At 45.4% G+C, this 5,988-nt stretch overlaps 1 protein-coding gene and 1 long non-coding RNA gene across 2 annotated transcripts in view; both read right to left on the bottom strand.

The window, feature by feature from the left end:
• LOC106804919 (tetratricopeptide repeat protein 17-like) overlaps nucleotides 1-5,988 on the bottom strand; it is a 12,471-nt gene that overhangs the window by 4,609 nt on the left and 1,874 nt on the right. The window lies entirely within an intron of this gene.
• Nucleotides 160-4,609, bottom strand: LOC106804920. Its single transcript, XR_001393378.1, has 3 exons — nucleotides 4,577-4,609; nucleotides 3,994-4,041; nucleotides 160-305 (listed from the first exon to the last, which is right to left on the bottom strand). It is a non-coding gene; the product is annotated as an uncharacterized LOC106804920 (long non-coding RNA).

Genomic DNA, 5,988 nt, shown 5'->3' with positions numbered 1-5,988 from the left:
GAGAGAGAGAGAGAGAGAGAGAGAGAGAGAGAGAGAGAGAGAGAGAGAGGGGGGACAGAACGCCAAAACAACATACAGTCGAACCTGCATACAACAGCCACGCATGCACGCACAGCCGGTCGCTATACAGAGGGACGTGACCGCTAACAGCGTACCTGTGATGCGGGCGGCGGGAGCCAACTCGAACCATCCCCTGCTGGCGGCGGCCACCGCAGTCGTCTGCTGGGTCCATCCGCTCCCGATAGTCGTCCGTTGGGACGCGCCGCAACGCTGCGATGCTCCCTGTCCGTCCACTAACGTCACCACTGTTGGATCGATAATACTACAAACTCACTCAAACAGTACAGACTTTGTTTACTTCAAACCTTTACTTCAAACAGCACATCACAGCACCCCAACAACAAGCCCCCTCTCGCACATGCGCGAGCTGGGCATTCGCTTCCTATCCAGACGGAAAAGGAAATAACTCTCATTAAAGTTGGCATGTATACAGATAGTACAAAGTTAACAATCTCCACTGTCTTTTGTTTTATAAATGATTAAATACAATAAACAGCAAATGAAAAAAAAGTTTGTTGTTGTTAGCACACACAACACATACCCAAGCATGAACTTACTCAGACATGCAAAAATATACAAGATAAACACAAACAAATTACTGAACCATACACATGTATGATTATGTTTGAGCAGTTTGTAACAAACAATTAGCACTGATGCTATTATAAATATTGTTGTCTGAGAGTCATAATGCAATAAATTGTCACTGATTGCAAAATGTTCATTCACGTCTCGTCACAAGTGTATTATTGCGGAATAATACACGTTTCCAGAGTTTTCATCAGAACTAGTGGAGATGCGCCACGTTTTGTGAGACAATCCGCTAACTGAGTGTCAGTGTTAGACCACCTAATTTCTCGAACCTGTCCACTTTCGATCATGTCTTTAATTACACTTATTTCTATCCTCAAACGTTTCTCTGTAACACAATTTGTAGACTTCATCGCCTCACATAATGACTTGCAGTCAGTTACACAGACCAGTGGTATTGTCATGGAATCCGGCACTCCAGTGGTAAGCTCTGCGAACAGTGCCAACAAAAACACACCCGTGTCTATACCATCAGCCAAAGAAAGTGTCTCTGCGGCTAGGGTACTACGGACGACCCTACGAATTTTCTTAGAACTCCAACATATTGGCACCAGTTTTCCATGTTCATCAACTAGACAAACCAGATGCCCACCCTGTGTGCTACCATCAGTCCGATTTCCGAGTGAAGCATCACTGTAGACAAACATTGATAACTGTCCTTCAAGACGTTGGAACTTGAGTGCTAATTTCTCAGAGTTGACCCTCTTAATCAGCTTATTAGCATCCAACAGATCACTCACTTTAGCATGTTTGATAGTCGCTGCCAAGTTACTAGCATCAAATATGATATCTGGTCTACTCTGGTGTGCTATCCACAGAATCTGACCGACTTTAGACCTCAATATCTGACGCTCGCTGTCCGTTACATCTGCATCTTTCTGCAATGATCTGGCCTTGTCAATCTGAATAGGTGCACGACTCTCAGCGTATTCGTTCTGGTTGAGATAAATGTCCCCATTCTTATACGAAATATTCATGCCGATATATTTGAATGTTCCAGCATCTTCTCTACCAACATTGAACGTTGTCCTGATACTTTCAATGATTGTTGTTTGAAACTCAGGAGTTCCTCCCCAAATGAAGTCATCCACATGACAAGCCAGTACTCCCATCAATCTACCAGACTCGTCCAACCAGTAGAACACGGCCGGATCCACTTTGGAAACTTTTGCACCAAGTTCAATCATGACAGTGCGCACTCTGTTGTACCAATACAAAGATGCATCGTTCAGTCCAAACACACTTGTGAAGATGCCAGACTTTTCCATTGCAGTTTCCATCTTTTCCATGGCGGTTTGAGATAAATATCTCTTTTCAATTTATGTCCTTGTAGATATGCAGTTTTAATGTCCATTGACTGTGGTTTCCAATAGTTGTTTGCGATGATGGCTAGAATCATTTTCAACGATTCCTCCGCACACGTTGGCGAGTCCTTCTGAATGTCAGTTGCAATCTCCTCAAACCCCCGGGCAACCAGTCTCGCTTTCGGTATGATGCCCCCAAGAGTGTCTTTCAGGGTACACACCCCTTTTGTCCAATATCCTCTACTTCCGCAAAAACCTCATATTTTCTCCAGTTTTCAATTTCTGCTAACTTTGCGTCGGTAAAAGAGACATCGCTCGCCACTAGTACACTGTCATCCACTTGCTGAGTTTGTGGTACATGTATGTAGGGCCCAACAACTTTCACATCTGATAGTTGACTTATATCAACTGGCTGTATTTCACTCTCGGAGTTGTCATTATCGACATATTCCAAATTGTACCAATGTTTATATTTTCTATTCGCTTTTCCAGCTCGACTAAGAACTGTTGCAGTAACTGTTGCCCCAGTATCTCCATCTGTATACGTAATTACCTGTCCTGCTTTCACCATTGGTGTACATGCGGGCTCCTGTCTTGTACCCGGTGCTTCATGATCATCATCCGACGCATCATCAACGACCACAGTTTCAGTGTGTACAGTCGTGTGTTCTGTATTTGTCGGGGTGATCTCCCCTATTGGCTCCTTGCGATCAATCTCTGGATCGGCCACTTTTCTGAATCTACACTGATGAACGCGAACCACTAGACCGCCATGTCGCACAACAACTACCACACCATCTCGTCCAGTGACAACAGCGAGACCTTTCCACTCCAGACTGTCAGGACGCTTGTAGTAGACTATATCACTAGGGTAATAGACTGCACATATAGGCCGGATTTGCTTTCGTAACGCGTCTAATGCGCTCGGAACTTTCTGCCTCCGTGAATGCTCTCCTGGCCTCGAACAGTGACGCAATATGTTCTCCAACCACTCGACTGGTAGTTTGTCCTTCTAGTGCAGGTGGTTTATCTGTTAGGACGGATGGCAAATTGGGGTTGAGACCAAACACCAGCTGATAGGCACTGTAACCATGAACGTTACACAGACTGTTCTTGGCCATGAGTGCCTAACAGAGGGCAGTCTCCCAATCACAGTTTCTCTCGGATTTTACTTTCAAGAGAATCGAAGTGAGTGTCTGATTGTGTCTCTCCAGAGCACCATTGCTCCATGGGCTGGATGCCGCAGTCGTCTTCACTTCAATGTTGAAATTCTCGCACATGTCGTGTACCTCCCTATTGTTAAATTCACCCCAATTGTCACTGTACAATTTCTGTGGAGCGCCGAAGATACTGATCCAACGATGAATGAATTTCTTCACAAATACTGAGCTCTGTTTGTATTGTATTTTTGTTTTTATTATCACGTTAGTTAGCTTACCGACTTTACTTGGGGTGGGGTCACGTTTGACATTACGTTAGTTAGCTTACCGACTTTACTTGGGGTGGGGTCACGTTTGACATCACGTTAGTTTGCTAACAGACTTTACTTGGACTGTGGGGGTGGGGTCAGCTAACAGACTTTACTTGAGGTGTGGGGTCACGTTTGACATTACGTTAGTTAGCTTACAGACTTTACTTGGGGTGTGGGGGTGGGTTCAGCTAACAGACTTTACTTGGGGTGTGGGGGTGGCGATAGCTAACAGACTTTACTTGGGGTGGGGGGGTCAGTTAACAGACTTTACTTGGGTTGGGGGGGTCACGTTTGACATCACTTTAAGCTGGGTTTACACTACCGACTTCATGTTGGCGAATTGGCGAATTGGACCAATTTCGCAATTCGGCAACTCCGAGTTGGCGAAAATAGAACATGTTCAAATCTCCCAACTAGTTGCGATTGCTGGCTGGTCGCGCAACTTTTGCGTTTACACTGCCGAATGTCGGTTTCATAGTTGGAAAGTTGGTCCAATTTGCCAATTCGCCAATTCGCCAATTCGCCAACACAAAGTCGGTAGTGTAAACCCAGCTTTAGTTAGCTTACCAACTTTACTTGTGACTACTATGTCTGACGATGCTTCTCTCATCACAACTGAAAACAAGACAAATGACGTCAAATCGCAGCAGCGTCCAGATTGTTAAAACTCGGCCATATATCACCTGCCACATAGATTTTATGTGAACCCGCCGTCTCTATGTTAGATTTGGAATTGAATGTCAGATTGGAAATTTACATGGTTGTGATAATATTAGTATGCTATCTATTGTATATACATTATTATATAGCTGATGTGTGACAGGGCTGTTTGTATCATCAGGGCCGTAGCCTCTGGGGGCAAGGGGGCGGCTGCCCCCTGCCTAGATTTTGGGAGCAAAATTTTTAAAAAAGCTAATAATCGTAAATAACCCTAACGTAATTTTTTGGTCACTTATCCGTGAAAGCCTTGTCTCAGACCCACCGCTACCACACTATGGACGTCGATCAAGAGCTGTGCCCGTTGCTCATCGTTACACAGTCGAGTCATTAAATTTTGCCCCCCCCCCCCGCCGAGGAATTTGCTCAGCCTACGGCCCTGATCATGGACTATAATTGAAGATGACGGTGAGAAACTAAACCAGAGTCCTACCCGTCGGTTTTTTGTCGCGCTGGCTGTTCATCTCCACAAACCCATCCTCGAGGATTTTGACATTTTGATGAAGTTGATCGACTACCTTCTTTAAGTTTGTGATGACGTCTTTGCTCGACGCCCATTCGTCTTGAATGCAGGTGACGATTTTGTTCAGCCATTCTATTTCCTATATATAGACGTCGTACATCATGCGTGAAAAATGCGCACGCAAAAAAAGAAGAGAAACGCTAACTGAGAGAGAGAAAAAATTTACGAACGCGGGCGTATATATAGGATGGGCGTGCTGTCGTACGGTGCATTTCTAAAGCAATGTACTCGAATATGTTTGAACGTATAAGTGAATGTAATCCTCATTGAATGTAATCGATTAAATTATTTGGCAATGAGTTTACCAAGCTTTGGTCTCGCTAATGGGTGAGATAGGGCCGGTGTGAGGGTATTTGAAGCGGCGTGGATAATGCTGTAAGAAATAAGGACAGGGAGATGGATCCTTCTTACTTCGTTTCTGGCCGTGCCCGCGGCCAGTTCCTCTAAGTGGCGGCCATGTTCCCTCACAGTCTCGAGTAGAACATCGGGATCCTTGTCGTGCAGTACTGCGATGTTCTCTTCGTTTTCCAGCTGAATACAAATACATCACAGTTTTATAGTTATGCCATCTGTATCATGTGTGTGTGTGTGCGTGCGTGCGTGCGAGCTACAGGTCTGTGGTCGAGTGAAGGGTTACATAAGTAGAGCTACAGGTCTGTGGTGGAGAGAAGAGTTACATGGGTAGAGCTACAGGTCTGTGGTGGAGTAAAGGGTTACATGGGTAGAGCTACAGGTCTGTGGGTGGAGTGAAGGCATACATAGGTAGAGCTACAGGTCGGTGGTGGAGTGAAGGGTTACATAGGTAGAGCTACAGGTCTGTGGTGGAGTGAAGGATTACATAGGTAGAGCTACAGGTCTGTGGTGGAGTGAAGGGTTACATAGGTAGAGCTACAGGTCTGTGGTCGAGTGAAGGATTACATGGGTAGAGCTACAGGTCTGTGGTGGAGTGAAGGGTTACATATGTAGGGGTACAAGTCTGTGGTGGAGTGAAGGGTTACATAGGTAGAGCTACAGGTCTGTGGTCGAGTGAAGGATTACATTGGTAGAGCTACAGGTCTGTGGTGGAGTGAAGGGTTACATATGTAGGAGTACAAGTCTATGGTGGAGTGAAGGGTTACATAGGTAGAGCTACAGGTCTGTGGTGGAGTGAAGGGTTACATATGTAGGGGTACAAGTCTATGGTGGAGTGAAGGGTTACATAGGTAGAGCTACATGTCTGTGGTGGAGTGAAAGCCTACATAGGTAGAGCTACAGGTCTGTGGTGGAGCGAAGGGCTACATTTGTAGAGCTACAGGTCTGTGGTGGAGTGAAGGGTTACATAT

The sequence above is a fragment of the Priapulus caudatus genome, unplaced genomic scaffold (genome assembly GCF_000485595.1).
Source record: "Priapulus caudatus unplaced genomic scaffold, Priapulus_caudatus-5.0.1 Scaffold92, whole genome shotgun sequence".
In the NCBI taxonomy this organism is placed as follows: Eukaryota; Metazoa; Priapulida; class Priapulimorpha; order Priapulimorphida; family Priapulidae; genus Priapulus; species Priapulus caudatus.
The sequence above is the reverse complement of the archived record's forward strand: the minus strand, read 5'-3'. Positions and strand labels throughout refer to the sequence as shown.